Source organism: Astyanax mexicanus, chromosome 8 (assembly GCF_023375975.1).
Source record: "Astyanax mexicanus isolate ESR-SI-001 chromosome 8, AstMex3_surface, whole genome shotgun sequence".
NCBI classification, from domain to species: Eukaryota; Metazoa; Chordata; class Actinopteri; order Characiformes; family Acestrorhamphidae; genus Astyanax; species Astyanax mexicanus.
This window is the reverse complement of record NC_064415.1, coordinates 32,566,330-32,583,096: the sequence shown is the minus strand read 5'-3', so window position 1 is coordinate 32,583,096 and position 16,767 is coordinate 32,566,330. Positions and strand designations below refer to the sequence as shown.

The 16,767-nt window shown below is 37.8% G+C and overlaps 1 protein-coding gene and 1 long non-coding RNA gene across 3 annotated transcripts in view; one reads left to right on the top strand and one right to left on the bottom strand.

The window, feature by feature from the left end:
- Positions 1-16,767, bottom strand: part of pde5ab (phosphodiesterase 5A, cGMP-specific, b) — a 93,818-nt gene that overhangs the window by 69,384 nt on the left and 7,667 nt on the right. The window contains exon 1 of one of the 2 annotated variants that reach the window (XM_049482728.1): positions 2,153-2,305. The exons of the other annotated variant lie outside the window; for it this stretch is intronic. The gene's annotated coding sequence lies outside the window, so the exon portion shown is untranslated. Of the gene's footprint in view, positions 1-2,152; positions 2,306-16,767 lie in introns of those variants that run through there. 2 annotated transcript variants of the gene reach the window in all.
- On the top strand, positions 2,806-5,377 carry LOC125803932 (uncharacterized). Its single transcript, XR_007440421.1, has 3 exons — positions 2,806-3,989; positions 4,207-4,268; positions 4,331-5,377. It is a non-coding gene; the product is annotated as an uncharacterized LOC125803932 (long non-coding RNA).

Here is a 16,767-nt window from a genome sequence, read left to right as displayed (position 1 = left end):
CAGTAAACAGTACACTGTAAACCCATACATTGTTTGAACTCAAATTATTTAGGGTCTGTTTTATTTAAAGTTGGATATTTCTAAACATTACTCAACTCTTTTGAGTTAGTTGAACATTTGTGGGCACATATAAACATTCAAACTGAGATCTTTGAGTTGAAACAACTTATAATAACTGAGTTTAGTCTGTTGCCATTGGCAGCTTCTTTTCGATTGGTTTCTGTCACAATCTATTTGAATACTGGGTGTGTCCAACAGTTTCTAACAGACACTCACCATCAGTGTGTAGTGATTCCCCCTGGGCTACCTTACAAATAAATAAAGTTTCCCTTTAGTTGTAATAACTTGATGGTTTAATTTATGCTAACTCAAGTTTTCCTTCCCTATTACTTAAAAAAATTTGAGCAAACCGGCTGCCTTAAAAAAGTTAAGTAAACTCAACTTATAACAGATGTTATATCCAGGATATATTATTTAGGTGTTAGTTATTAGTTATAAGGCTTGTTACTCAGTAAACACTATAAATTACGTAGTAGACATTATGAATTATGCATTAAGTTCAATGTATAAGGCAGAAAGTGCTATTTATCAAACTTATTATCCACAACATATTGTTTAATTATTGAATTATTAGTCATATAGGTAATTATGCAGTAACAACCACTATAAATGAGTCAGAAATTATGCAGACAATTCTCTGAATCAAATGTTATATGCAGGATGTATTTATATTTCATTTTCAGTCATGTGGCTAATTATCCAGTAATCACAGTAAATTACACAGTAAATTATAATTTAATTCTGAGTAGCCATTATGAATTACTTAGTTATCACCATGAATTACACATAAACTACTAAGAACCATATGTTATATCCAGGATGTATTATTATTATTCAATTATCAGTGATAGTGCCAATGATCCAGTAGCCATTATGAATTATTAAGTAACAACCTTGAATTACACACAAATCACTAAGAATCAGACATATCATTCAGGAGGTATTATTCAGTTAATAATCATAAGGCTAACACTATGGATTAATCAGAGTAAGCATTATGAATAAGAAAATGTAGCCATTGTTAATTGCTTATTAACTACCATGAATTATGCAGAAACTACTGTGAATCAGTCGTTATATACAGGACATGCTGTTCACTTGTTAGTGATATGGCTAATTTTTAAGTAACCACAATAAATTCATTAGTATTATAATTAAATTCGGAGCAGCCATTATGAATTATTCAGTAACCACCATAAAATACACAGAAACTACTAAGAGTCATAGGTATGATTCAGGATGTATTGATGACAGGGTGTATTTTTTTGTTATTAGTCATGAGCCTAATGCTATGAATTCCTCAGTAAGGATTATGAATGTCTTAGTAGCCATTGTGAATTGCTTTTTAACCACCATGAATTATGCAGAAACTACAAAGAATCAGATGTTATATCCAGGATGTATTATTATTATTATTCATTTATCAGTCATAGGGCCAGTTATCCAGTAATCACATTAAATTACTCAGGCTTATAATTAAATTCTGGGTAGCCATTATGAATTACTCAGTAATCACCATGAATTACACACAAACTACTAAGAATCAGACATATCATTCAGGAGGTATTATTCAGTTAATAATCATAAGGCTAACATAATGAATTCCTCAGTAAGAAATATTAATTACTTAGTAGCTATTGTGAATTGCTTACTAACTTCTATGAATTACACAGAAACTACTATGAAATACTGTGCAAAAAAAAAAAAAAACTTGAATTGCTCTCAAACCATTATGAATTACTTGGTAAACACTATACACATTACTCTGTAAATACAATCCATTACTCAGTAACTACTACAAATTACTATTAATAACTATTGCTAATCATCACTTTAAGTACATGACAACTGTTTGAAAAACTGAATTATTCAGTCACTACTGCAAAACAAAAACATAAAATATTTACACTTGAAAGCCTGTAATGTAACTGGATCTGACAGGTCTTGACGGGAGTTTAAAGGGTTAAATGAGGAAATTCTGGAAGTTGCTGGACAAGCCTGCAGTTACTGTTGACTGAGCCACATGCATGCATTAACATGCGCTTACATGCACACCCCAAACTCAAGCATGCTGAACAGCAGGCAGCGTTACCTCCAGCAGCAGGCACCACATTCTCCTTAGCATCATAGCAGCTCCTCTGGAATGACGGCGGGGGGTCAGAAGCTGTGGACGCTGGAGGAGAATTTGCATGTGGCCGACAGTGTCCCGAGCGAGCACCTCTGAGCGCCAGTGTTTGATACACTGTGGTGTTTGGAGGTAGAGAAGTAGAGGAGGGTGTGTGGGGATAACAAACACTTCTGTGCTCTCACCCTTTCCCGCTCTCCCTCTCTCTCTCTCTCTCTCTCTCTCTCTCTGAGGTTGAGAAAACACAGAACCATCCCTGCTGAGCATCAGAAGGTCCGGCATGACTTGGAATAAATACAAACTGAAAGCTGGGGGAAGGGTGCTGCTGTGTTCAGCGTTGTTGTATGCGATGAAATAATGGCCGGAGGAAACCGGCTTGGAGTCTTACTGGAGGCTTTCTTGGCTGGTTTGGAAGGGCCTTGCGGCGACGTCATAAAGCTGCTTTAAGTGCACAGCGCTTTGTTTACACTGTAAGGCCTGAGGGTCATTATGGCTGGGCAGGTGGACAGCTAGTAAAGAAAGAACTCTCACAGCTGGAACTTGAACAACTTGAAACTTGTAACAACTTTAACTTGTTTTGTAGATACTGCTGTGCCCAAAGAGTGTGCCTGACAGTTCAATGTTGAACTCTATTATTAGTTTGGACCACCTTTGACCTTGATTTCAGCATGCATTTGCTCTGGCATTGTTTTCATAACCTTCTGCAAGATCACAAGATCTTGAATTGATGATGATGATGGGAGATTTGAACCACTGTGCAAAGCATTAGCCTTAGTCTTCTCCAGCACATCCTAAAGATATTCATTGAAGTTCAGGTCTGGACTGTCTGGCGTGTGGTGGCCAATTCATGTGTGAAATGAGAAATTAACCCTGCACTCTTTCACAGTTTAACCCCGATGAATCCTGGCATTGTCATCTTGGAATATGCCCGTGGTGGTTCAAGATTTTCAGTTTGTCAGCTTCCCTCATTCTTTGGGCAACCAATTTTTATTTTATTTAATTTTTTTATGTTATGAAAGAAAATCTGTGCATTAGGATTTGCCATAATGATCACAAGATTTTGGATGTGATAATTTCTCTGCTAATCTGAAACAATATAAACCTCTACAGCTCATGTATCTCTGTACTACTTGCCTTCGCCTGATTTGGCACACAACCTTTCACAGCCATTGTGTTTTGCTAGCACAGGTGCAGGAGTTTGGCCAGTCTGAGTGAAAATGTAGACTGAGAAATTTTCTGAGAAGAATTTAGCATGGCCAAAAGCCAGAAAACTGCCTTTTAAGGCAGACCGGAATGCTTTCTGATGCTTTGGAGCACATGCTCTCATGATGGTTAAGAGCAAAATTAGCTTGTTATTTGGAGTGTAAAGTATCCAGCTGCCTTTCAAAAACCTTTTTAATCCCTGTAAGAAACATGCTCCGCATTCCTCCTCTGGGAAATCACGTCACACTGTAAGCCTATTAGTGATCAGATGCAGAGGTGCATGCTTTTTATCATCATTTCATCTGAACAAGCTTCTGGGATGGGAGTCCACTTCGAGTAGCTGTGGAGAGAGTCTAACTGAGTCATTAGGTTTGAAGTATTGAATCTCAGAGGTCAGTGAAGAAGTGGGTTACAGGTTCAAGTTGAGTTTTGAGTCTGGGGTACAAGTTTAAATTGGGTTTTAAGTCTTGGGTACAGGTTTAAGTTGGATTTTAAGTCTGGGGTACAGGTTCAAGTTGAGTTTTGAGTCTGGGGTACAGGTTTAAGTTGGGTTTTAAGTCTGGGGTACAGGTTCAAGTTGAGTTTTGAGTCTGGGGTACAGGTTTAAGTTGGGTTTTGAGTCTGGGGTACATGTTTAAGTTGAGTTTTAAGTCTGGGGTACAAGTTTAAGTTGGGTTTTGAGTCTGGGGCACAGGTTTAAGTTGGGTTTTGAGTCTGGGGTACAGGTTTAAGTTTGGTTTTGAGTCTGGGGTACATGTTTAAGTTGAGTTTTAAGTCTGGGGTACAAGTTTAAGTTGGATTTTAAGTCTGGGGTACAGGTTTAAGTTGGGTTTTAAGTCTGGGGTACAGGTTCAAGTTGAGTTTTGAGTCTGGGGTACAGGTTTAAGTAGGGTTTTAAGTCTGGGGTACAGGTTCAAGTTGAGTTTTGAGTCTGGGGTACAGGTTTAAGTTGGGTTTTAAGTCTGGGGTACAGGTTTAAGTTGAGTTTTGAGTCTGGGGTACAGGTTCAAGTTGAGTTTTGAGTCTGGGGTACAGGTTTAAGTTGGGTTTTAAGTCTAGGGTACAGGTTCAAGTTGAGTTTTGAGTCTGGGGTACAGGTTTAAGTTGGGATTTGAGTTTCTGGTTTAGGTTTAAATTGAGTCCTGAGTCATTGGTGAACAGGTTTAAGTTAAACGTTAAGTTAAATGTTTCTGTGGTACAGGTTTAAGTTGATTTTTGAGTCTTTGGAGTAGAAGTTCAGGCTGAGTTTTGAGTCTCTGGTTCAGGTTTAAATTGAGTCTTGAATCTTTGGTGAACAGGTTTAAGTTATGTCAAAGTCAGTTTCTGTGGTATAGTTTTTGAAGTCAAAGTTCTTGTTGAGTTTTAAGTCTCTGGTTTAGGTTTTAATTGAGTTTTGAATCTTTGGTGTACAGGTTTATGTTGAGAAACAAATGTTTCTGTGGTATGGGTTTAAGTTGAGTCCCTGGGGTGAAAGTCTGTGTAAAGTTTATGGGGTGCAGATTGAAATTGAAGCTTGAGATTTTGGGGTTCAGTTCTGTGTGAAGTTAAGTCTTGAGCCTCTGAAAGACAGGTGCAAGGTGAGTCTTGAGTCTTTGGTGTGCAAGTTAGAGTGTAAAACTCAAATGAAAGCACTGCTTTAGTCTTTCTGCCTCTGGGTTTAAAGTCTGAATAAAATACACTAAAGTAGGTTAGGTATTAAACATAATAGATAAACAAATTGAAGGCTTAAAGTGGTGTGTTCTATAACTTGTTAAAACTTAATTGAGACTATTGGTAGGACCAGGAAATTGCTAGTGACCTCTTATTAAGGAGTCTCAGTAATTAGAAATCAGATTAATGTCTTTTAAGGTAACTATGCCATCACTGGTGTTGTTCATTGAAAAAGTGAGAAAATCTAAACTTATTTTTTTTGCATTGCCCAGCTCACATATGCATGTACACACATGTAGTTTCAAATGACCAGAAACCACCAAATTAAACAGAATCTACCAAGAGAAAAGTGGCCATGGCCATCAGCCAAATGCACAAATGGTGCTTCCCTGAGGACAAAGCATAAAAGCAATTACACATAAATATAAACAGTGAGTACTACATTGTTTGGTCTGTGCTTTTTTAAATGTTACATTTATTGTTTAAAGGATTTTGTTTTGTTTTGTTTTATCCCTCAAACTGAAGATTTTTCATCAATGAAATCTTCATCATTGAAAGCTGTACAGAAGTTGTTGGCATTGTGATCTATTGTAGAATTGAATTACTGTAAAAACCTTTAAAAGTATTAACCCTAAAAGTACAGTATTTGAGGCACCCCAAATTATAAGGCGCACTTATCAATGAACATCTATTTTCTGGTATATTTTCATACATAAGGCGCACAGGATTATAAAGCACATTATGCGATACTAGTAAGGAACAGGGGTATCACTGTGTTTCCCTTCAAATTCAGCAAGTCTCGCCACTGGGTGGTGGTGAGGTAACTAATTTAAGTAAAGCTAAGCTAAGTAAACAAAACTGTAATTCCTAAAAACAAAAAAAAGTTAAACGAGTGCTGGACATTAATCCACACAGGTTTCTCTTCTGAAAACTGTTTATTTGGGTGAGTAAAGCCCTCCAGTTAATTTACAGCTTAGATTTCCAGATTTCAACTAAGGCTGGGTGCAGCAGCATTAACATTAGTGGCTCACTTGAGGAACCTTAAGTGTTCCAGTTGTCTAGAGCAGTGTTTCTCAACCTTTTTTATATCACGACACCCTTTAAATATATGCGAGATATCAAGGCACCCCAGTTTAAGGGGGGGGGGGGGGGGGGTTGCTGGCGCAGTACTTCAGGTGAGAACGAGGGGTGTTGCTGGCGGAATTTGACATAAAATAGCGCGTGCATCGCGTGGGGGACAAAAACTTTACAGTGTTTCCCAATTTAGGGGCTGCATCCTTCAGAGGCTGTATTCGAAGACAGATTGCGTCACAGCTGCGCAGTAATACACCGCCTCTGTGGGTCGCATCCTTCATAGTATGCTGCCTGTGAATTGGGACACACCCCGACACGAGCTGACTCTGGAAAGGAAATATGCACGTGAGGCGCAATATTTTGACGGCACCCCCGATGAAGCCAGACGGCACCCCAGGGTGCCGCGGCACCCTGGTTGAGAAACACTGGTCTAGAGCAATATTAGATAGCGATTTGTACCATTTAGCTTGTTTTAACATGGCAAAAGTGCTGGCTACAGTTCGATACACTCACCTCTGAATTTTTAAAAGAGCTAGCGCTTATATAATGCTGATGCTGCTCCATCAGTGCTAGTTGGGCTTAGTTGAAGGCCACAGGCCAATAATAGCCTACTCATCTCTAAACAGTAAAAGATACTGCTCCAGCCTTGATGCTGGAGAACTAAACTGAAACTCATGTATAATTCTGTGCTTCAGCAGAGTGGCTTTACTGCTCCTTACAATCTGTATGATAAAATTCATTCAAAAAGGCTCACAGAGGATTTTTTTGAAAATTAAAGGATTTTAAGTGCGCTTTATAATGCGAAAAATTCCCAAATGCTGCACACAACCAGAGAAAATCTCCATTTACTACGTGGTCTCCATCCTACTACATCTACTTTTTCTATTGTTCAGAAGATAAATGGTAAGTATAACTAACCCAGGATCTAAATTTCTGCACAAGTAGTAACCTTGCTCCTTGCTGTACAATGTAATTTAATTTGCTTCAATGCAATTATAATAATGACATGTGTATTACTGATAGAAGGATGGACTTTGTACAATATACTGTCTTTTATCTTTTATGAAAGAAGCTTGTCAGCCCCTCAATAACTCCACAGATTTATGATCATCATTCCAGCTATAGCACAGCATAAACTAAATATAAAAAACAGGCTTATGATAACACTGGTCCATCTGGAACTCATCTGTCAGCCAAAGGTAATAACTTTAACTACTTTCAGTCTTTTAGCTCACTGAATATTATCTGTTACCTGGGCTTCAACTTTTTAAGCTTCTTTAAATTAATACAAAATGTTCTTTCTATCTGGTATATCTTACTGTGTTTACCATGATTGCGAATAAGCCGCGATTCACAATATTTTAAAAGGATGTATTATATACTATTTTCATAATGTATACAATAAAATAATTGTCATTTATTTTTACAAAACATTTTTATTAAACACATACAGACAGACATTTCTCTACTTCTTTTGAAGCTTTACCAATATGCAGGCTATAGTTAATAGTAAGCTAAAGTAAGTAAAAATGGCACATGCCAAAAGTCATGAGATAGCAGCATGTAGACTGGTCATGTGTGTTGTGTGTGTTATTTCAAGTGTCACCTTAAGGGACAGCTTGGGAACACCCACACCTGTAAAAGTTTTTTTTTTTTGTTATAGATTTGTTTCAATTTTTCTTCCATCTTTTCCCTCCCAATTTAGCTTTTCAGCCCATTCAGCTGCAGCATCTGTATATCCACCATCACTAGTGATGCCACAACACAAGGAGGGTGAAGACTAGCACATGCCTCCTCCGACACATGTGAAGTCAGCCACCACCTCTTTTTTGAGTAGCATCACAGCGCACTCGGAGAAAAGCGCAGCGACTCAGTTCTAATACATAAGCTCACAGATGAATTGTGCTGATCGATATCACGCTTTGGAGTGATGAGGGGAAAGAGTGCCATCTACCCACCCAGAGAGAGCGAAGCCAACTGTGCTCTCTCAGGGCTCTGGCAGCTGATGGCCAGCTGCATGACCAGGATTCAAAACAGTGATCTACCGATCATAGTGGCAGTGCTTAGCCTGCTGGACCTCTCAGCCCCCCTTAAACCTGTATAAGTTGTAAGGTGTGATTTTGTGAGTGAGATTGAACATTAGGCATAGAGTTAAGATTTGCTGCTCAAACCCCGAGCCAACCCGATTCCCACCCCAAACTTGTGTCGGGTCTGGCTGAAATTTCCCACCTTTCCTCAGGCCCTGTTGGGTTGGGCTCAAGAAAATGGTCTGTGACATATGCCTATATTTGTTTTTATTTATTTTTTATTTTTTATAATGTCATGGTGTGATAATCATAATGTAGCATAGTTTAAAAAAGTTTAAAAAGTTCACTGGCCTACATGGTGAATACATGCCAGCTCCTCTTCTCATCTGCATTAAACTTGACCTGCAGTGTTGTGCGTGTGTAGCCTACTAATAGGCAAAAAAAAAATGGAATACTATTTCATTTATATGCTTAAACTTTGTTCAATTATATTAGAGTAGAGAAACTCCATTCAGACATCATTCTTGTAGCAAGTTTTGATGATGTTTAGGCCTGTGGATCATTGTTGGTATTGTTTGTGTTTTGATCATTTGGAATATAACTCTACATAAACAGTTTTTGATAATAATAATTGGCCTATGCTTCTTCCATGTTGCACTGATCATTAAGACCATTCTGAACAAATTTGCTCTTTCAGAGCTCAGAATTATATTTAACCCTAGAACACTAAAGTTGAAATTAGTAACACCATCACTAACATTGGGTAAACACTGTATGACAAGTTTTGGAGCCCTTCTTTAATTTTACAACATACATCATCACATAAAATAAAAAAGTACCATTGATGAGTCTATAAAAAAAACAGAAAAAATATTGGAAAATCAGGTAATCCTTATGAAGAAAATCACCCGACATTAGAATTCTAGGGTTAAGAAGGTAAGTTTTAAAAGCTGAAAAAAAGTTGGGTTTAAATTAGGTTCAGGCTCATAATGACAGTTTATAGGATGGCCCAGGTCAGGCTTGGACAGAACATGTACAGGCTCGGGTAGGGTCGGTCTTAATTTTTTGGGCCCCATCTAAACTCAAACTGGCCACCATGCTCATGGCAATGCTACATGAACTATTGTTATAGTTAGAGTAAGGCTTGGTATTGTGACAGATTGATTGATTAAAAGAGAAATGAGTCCCACTAAGTTTCAGAAAGAGGGTTAATAACATTACTTTACATTATTAACAGTGTGTGGTAAAAACTGTGTTTCTAGTCCTTAATAATTGGTTACTATATATAGTCCCTACTCTCATTCTCTCATTTACTGACTCTTCAAAGGTATTACGTTTGAAAGGAGGAGTCAGAATGGTGAGAAGATTGTCTGTTGCCTGACAACACTTCAATTTTGGTCTTCTCTGGGGCATTACCTCTTCTTAAAAATGTAGGATGTATGTTTCAAAAACAACAGAGAAACCAATGTAATCATTGCATTATACTGAAGTTTAAGGGAATTACTGTGACCTTATGTTTAGCACTAGCAGTTTTGATTTTGTTGATTTTCTGAGTACGAATAGTAAACAATTACTCAACAGGGAACAAACTTTTGGCACATTTAATATGCAATAACTGTTACATACTCTTTAACATAATGTGGAATGAACTTAATTTAATGCACATTTTATAAATTGTCTATAATTTTCACTGGTACATGTTAGTTGAACGGTATAATGTTTCAACTAATGGCACAATTCTTAATAGCAAACATGCTAAAATCAGAGAACACACAAGCAACCAGATATGTATACATTTAACTGTATATAACCATGCGTTATATAACCAAATTTAACAGTTTTGGTAATGTGCTCTATCATCGACCGTACCCCTATTATCGGAGAGTTCTGCAATTTCCTTTCTCTCTCTGACAATCTTGTTAAGAAATTTCAAAACATGCAAGCTCCCACCTTAGACGAACACTTAAACTTTCTTCTCACATCATAAAACGTTATTTTAGTATCGCTAACAATGTTGTAAATCTGTGCATTTACAACAAATTTTGATTTCCAGTATTTTGACTAAAAATGGTTATTTTTTTTATCTCTTTATTTAATTTATTTAATTTTTGTGATTCTAGGCCATAGTCTCATTGCGAACCAATAAGCAGCAGTTCTCCTTTAACTTCTCCTTTAACTGAAGGCTTCATTGATGGAGACTCTTATCCACCTTCCACCACAAACTCCCAAGAGTGAGTAACACTCCACCAGCAGAACCTCCACAGCAAAGTTAAATCCACATATAATGAAGAACCCCCACCATAAAATCCCCATCCAAAGAAACAGGCTACCGCTTGACATGCTGAGAGCTCCAGTAAACACACTGTACAGTATAGTGAGAACACTGACCCTATACATTTACTGTGAAGCATGGTGATGGGTGGGTTGTAGTGTAGAGTATTACATTTACATTCAAAAAACATAGAAATCTTGTTAGAATTCATATCATCTCAAAGTCTTTCAAAATATAGTTGCTTCACCCAGAATGCTAAGACTGGGTCATGGTTGCATCTTCCAGCAAGACAGCATACAAAAATCCATTCACTGACCACAGAATGTTGCTTTGGCAGTGGTCATCTCAGTCCCCTGACCTAAACCCAATCCAGAGACTGTGGGAGAGTTCACAAGCAATGACCAAACACAGTTTACACAGCATCTGGAGAATTTTTTGGGATCTCGGATTCCTTTGTATACTTAATGAGATTTGATCTCATTTGGTAATATGAGTGAAGATTCAGTGCTGTTTATCCTGGCAGAGGCAGTGAGCACAAAGTACCGAATGCAGGGGTGTGAATAATGAATAATTCTGATAGTGAAGGTTAGATTTCTCTAATATTTACCTCATGTAAAATTAAACAAGCATGAACTTTTAAGTGCTAGCCAAGGCTATTCTGAGCCATTTCATTTCCAGTTTATCCATTTCAATATCAACAGAATTTATAATGGGAAATTGAATTGAATGGGAAATTGTATTGGACTATACCCACACAACGTATTTAAATCAGGTTCTAAACAGAGACATATGCAGACAAATGTGTTTCAAAAATGTATTGAGTAATAACCCATTAAAAAAGACAACAACAAAAAACAATACTTTGTTTACTCAATATATGTTGCAGTCATTTTCCTGCAACATTTCCTCAAAAAAAAAATACCTGTTTATTGAAATGTGTCTAGTGACTTTTTCTTTATTGTTTTTAAATATAATATATTAAAAATCTCTTTTTTTCCTCATGCCTAAAACCCCACCTGCATTCCTAACTAGCTCCATGTTCAAGATGATTCTTCGCCACCCTCCATCAAACTTTTGTCCAAGAACTCACCTCCATTTACCCCCAGCATTCCTCAAAACAGCACTTTTAGCCAATGCTCCCAACAGGTTTACAACGCTAGCGATAGGGGCATAGCGTTGCCCATGCAAAGAAATCACTATTTTTACACCATTAACAAGCTCAAATAGCATGAAAGTGAATTTTCACTTTTCTCACTTTACAGGAGAAAGATAAATCAATGTAAAACTATTTCATTAATTTTAGTAATTGTGGAACATTTGAATTGATCTGTTCAGCTTTCAATTGTGACTCAATGTAAAGACTGACAAATCCACAGTACGCCAAAAAGAAATGAAAACGTCAAAAATGTATGTACAGTCTATAGAGAGAGCTGTCAGTAGGTAAAAAAACAAGCAACTGTGAAGCTGAGATACAATGGAAAATCAATCAGAACCACTGCACACATACTTCATAACCATTTGGAATGTCCTGAAGAAGAAAGTCATCACTGGTGTACTAAGTAACAGACGTCAAACATGTAGACCAAGAAAAACCACAGCAGATGATGTCAAAAAAATTGTACATTCTGTAAAGAAAGACCCTAAAACCACTGTTAGTGACATCAGCCACAACCTCCAGAGAGCAGGAGTAAAGGTTTCACAATCTACTGTTTGCAATCTAAGTTAAGTAAAGCTAAGCTAAGTAAACAAAACTGTAATTCTTTAAAAAACATTTTCTTTTAAAGTCAGACTAGCACTTGATTTTAATCTACACATATTTCTCTCCTGAAAACTGTTTGTTTGAATGAGTAAAGCACTTCAATTTATTTACAGTAAACTTAGATTTACAAATTTCTCCAGCACTAAGGCTGGAGCATTAGCATTAGCCACTAACTCCCACTTGACAGCGCCACACTGAGTAATCCTGAGTGTTCTTGTAAGCCAGGGCGATATTAGCTAGTGGTTGTTTCCACGTAGCTTGTTTTAACATGATAAACGCACAGACTACAGTCTGATATACTCACCTCTGAACCGCAAAAGAGCTAGCACTGCGGTTAGGTGCTGCTCCAGCGGGGTGAGTAAATCGCTTCTGTTTATTTCCAGTAAGCTTCGATTTCCAAATTTCTACAGCACTAAGGCTGGAGCATTAGCATTAACTCCTAACTGCCACTCGACAGAGATACACTGATTCCACGTTCTTCCACGTAGCTTGTTTTAACACTGTAAATACGCAGACTAAATTCCAATATACTCCCGTCTGAACACCAAAAGAGCTAGCGCTTAGCGCAGTTAGCAGCTAATGCTAAAGCTGCTCCAGCAGTGCTATCCAGGATAAGCAGCAGGCTACAGGCCGATAATACTCACCTCTTAACAGTGAAAAGGCTAGTGGTTAGCAGCTAATGCTAATACTGTTCCAGCCTTGATACTGGAGAAAAAATGTATATTATAAGGATTAAAGAATTTCAGAAGTGCCTTATAGTGTGGAAAATACAGTATATTAATAAACACTACATCCAAACAAAACATAAACTACATACATCTACCTGACTACTTTATAGTTCACTTCTAGAGGCTGAAAGGGTGATCATAAATATTAAATTCCATCCACAAGGTGCCCTTCTCTTGCAACACAACAATAGAAAGCAAGAATTTCTTGTTAACAATCTTCCCCAACCTTAACATGACACATAACCAGTAAACTGAAAGTGACATCACTAATCTGCTTCTCATTAAAGAATCTTGCATGAATTATCCCTGTTCTAATAGAATGTCAAAAACACACACGTCCTCCCATTCCTGTGCTGCGGCAGGGTCATCTGGTGTCCCAGATTGAGGCTGCGGGCTGAATTACTTTGCTGTGGCCTCAGTTCGGCTGATATATGGGGTGACAATGGACAGCCGGCAGGGAACAAGCCCAGAGGAGCAGAAGGGGATCAGCCACAGCCAGCATGCATCTGATGTATTAATAACACTGTCAAACTGAGATGAGCAGGTAGATCTCATGACCTTCGAACATCTGGAGTTATCTCCTCAATGTAATTAAAGCAAGTGAACTTTATATCATGTAGAATAAAGGCGGCTGGTGCACTTCTGAAAAGTTCTATTTAATAAACTGCTGGAACCAATCATATGCATGATAAAAACCAGGAGCCAGGAAAATAAAGTTAAATTAAAGCCATGTTAGCTGGCCTTACAAGACACTGAATAAAGTACTTAGTTTTAACAGTGAAACAAGCATCTTAAACACTTGAGGGAGTAGCACTGAGAGTTACAATAATCTAGCAAAAAAATCAATTGCTTTATTTTAACTGTAATCACGTTCCGTTCCAAATTCATAGGCATTAGTTAGGAGTCGGCCTTCCTTTCTCAGTTCAACCAGCAGGTTTGGAACTCTATTAGTTATTGAATAATCAGACTGTAGATGACTTTTATGCACTACGTCTTTCAGCACAGTGAACCTGCTTTATAACTTTATGTGGTCTGAAACTTCATGTCATCATCACGATTCTGTTGTTCTTCCACTTTCTCATAATATTGCTCATAGCTGATTGCGGAATATCAAAAAGGAAAAAGATAAAATTAAAAAATATACAGCTTTGGAAAAAAATGAGAGACCACTTCAAAATTATGAGTTTCTTTGATTTTTACAAAATTAAAAACCTCTGGAATATAATCAAGAGCAAGATGAATGATCACAAGCCATCAAACCAAACTGAACTGCTAGAATTGTTGCACCAGGAGTGGCATAAAGTTATCCAAAAGCAGTGTGTAAGACTGGTGGAGGAGGACATGCCAAGCTGCATGAAAACTGTGATTAAAAACCAACCATTTATGGTGGAACAACCAGTTATTCCACCAAATATTTATAGATTTCTAAACTCTTAAAACTTTATGAATATGAACTTGTTTTTTTTTTTGTTGCATTATTTAAGGTCTAAAAGTTCTGCATCTTTTTTTTGTTATTTCAGCCATTTCTCATTTTCTGCAAATAAGTGCTCTTAATGACAATATTTTTATTTGGAATTTGGGAGAAATGTTGTCCGTAGTTTATAGATTAAAATAACAATTTTCAATTTACTCAAACATATACCTATAAATAGCAAAGAAAAGAATCAGAGAAACTGATTCAGAAAATGAAGTGGTCTCTTAATTGCTTTCCAGAGCTGTTTGTGTTGTTGTGGAGGCATCCTATTACAGTTTTGCTCTGGATTGCATAAGCTAGATCATAATAAATTGATCATTAGCTAGGTTTTGTTTTTATTATACTGTGTATACACTCAAGGACAAAGGCAGGCAGATATCTAACAGATATATAACAAGAACAGTCTGATTAGATACTGTGTTTCTTGCTGCAAGATGGCATACATGTTTTGGGTATGTTTTAAATATCAAAAAACATCGTAATTCATTTTTAGATGAACCACAGCTTGCCCACAATAGTCACAGACTTGCTGTTCTTATAAACGCTGCTTTAGATGTGTATTTTTTTGGTGAGGAATCTAGTATTTCTGACGTTTGCTGGCTTGATGATAAAGCTGCGTGCTTTAGATGGATATTTTGTAATAAAACACAGATGCATCTCTGTTGCCAACTCAATAAAATGGATAAAGTCCCATAAGGATGAGCTGCTTCTCAGTGTGCTACTTGTGGGAATCTGAGCAGTTTTTCACTTGCTGTACAGTATATACTGCACATAGCCATATCCTGGTATGATACTCATACTGCTGCTACGCTGCTGTCATAAGAAATAAGAAAAGCAGATTCAGTCTGTATCTACACAGCCAACAGAGAGCACTGAAGATAAATATTTGGAATCTTGAAATTCAGACTTTTCCAGGGCTCATTTTTTTTTTAATACTTCTTTACACATTGCCTTCACGCTGTTATTTTTAGAAACGAGGGCTCGGAATAACTCACATCCCGAAATGGAAGTTGAAGATCAACATGTTGAGAACTTGGCTCTGACGTGATTTCCCCCCTAAGGGAATTAATGACTCATAAAACCTGGGGGAAAAAACGAGATTGAAAACCTCACATGTCCCAATTATCACAAAAGCACCTCCAGATACTAATAGAGGAAAGCTCCAGATCCCCTTGAGGGGACTGAGATATGAATCATCGCTGTCTTTCTGGACAGAGACCGTGTCTCCCCGCTGATGAAAAGCACATGACTCCTCCATTTGTTTGGCAGTAACTTCAAAATCTGCCATGAGGACACAAACTGGATGAGGGTTTCTGACTCTCCCACTAAAGGCTCATATAAAAGCTCCTTTTATATGACATTCAAATGGATATATCTTGTTACGGATTTGGAAAATCCAGGCTTTAGTTTGAGAGGTTAATGGTGGAGTGCTCGAATATTGTCTGGAGGTAATAAGAAAATGTTTTATTCCAAACAAATCCAATAGATCAGTTTCATGCACATCTTGGGCATGGCACTTACTGTATTATATAAAGTTGAATGCATGGTTCAAAAAGATTAAAGCCACACAACTAAGGAACGTGAATGAATCACACACCAAACCAAAGGACCATGGAAAACACAGAAACAAACACGGAACTCACTTGGAAAGTACACAAAGTTGTACATTAAATGCTTGGCATTTGGCAAATCCTCTTGTCCAGAATGTTTAAATGTGGTTGCACACTAGATGGCAATACTTTGCATTCAAGCACTTTAAAGAGTTCGATAGCCATTACAAACAATTTGTTTATATCAGTGTTCTCAAGTCTCACGCTTTGAGTGTGTGACACACGCACCTCAGCGAGTTCACTCGCTTACACGCCACACATGGTATTTCTCACGCTTGCCAATCCATCGGCTGCATATTATAATGTACTCTTGTTAAGCCAATCAGAATATAGATCGCTCTGTTGTTAGGCAGACCTAGTAAGAGTGTCAGGCGCAAAGAACTGTCCGATTCGAAAGTCTGCAGGTCGCACGTCGGTGAACAACTGAAGGAGGACTGCGTACGCCTCAATGTAGCGACTCTGAGTGGTCGCTCAGACAAAGGCTAGACCCTTACCAGACTAAGATCATTATAATCTGAGGATCTTAGGTTCAAATCCTGCATCATGCTGCTTGCCATCAGCAGCCAGAGTCTGAGAGAGCACCATGTTCTCTCTGGGTGGGCAGATGGCGCCCTCTCACCACATCACTCCCAAGGTGATGTCCGTCTGCACAGGTGTAGCAGAAAGCCTCTCTAAAACCAGCTACCAGCAAAAGAAGGTATTGAGGTAGATTTTCTTCAGTAGAACACTGATATGCCAAAACATTAAGATGTAACATGACCCAATGATCTGAGGGTCATATGTGT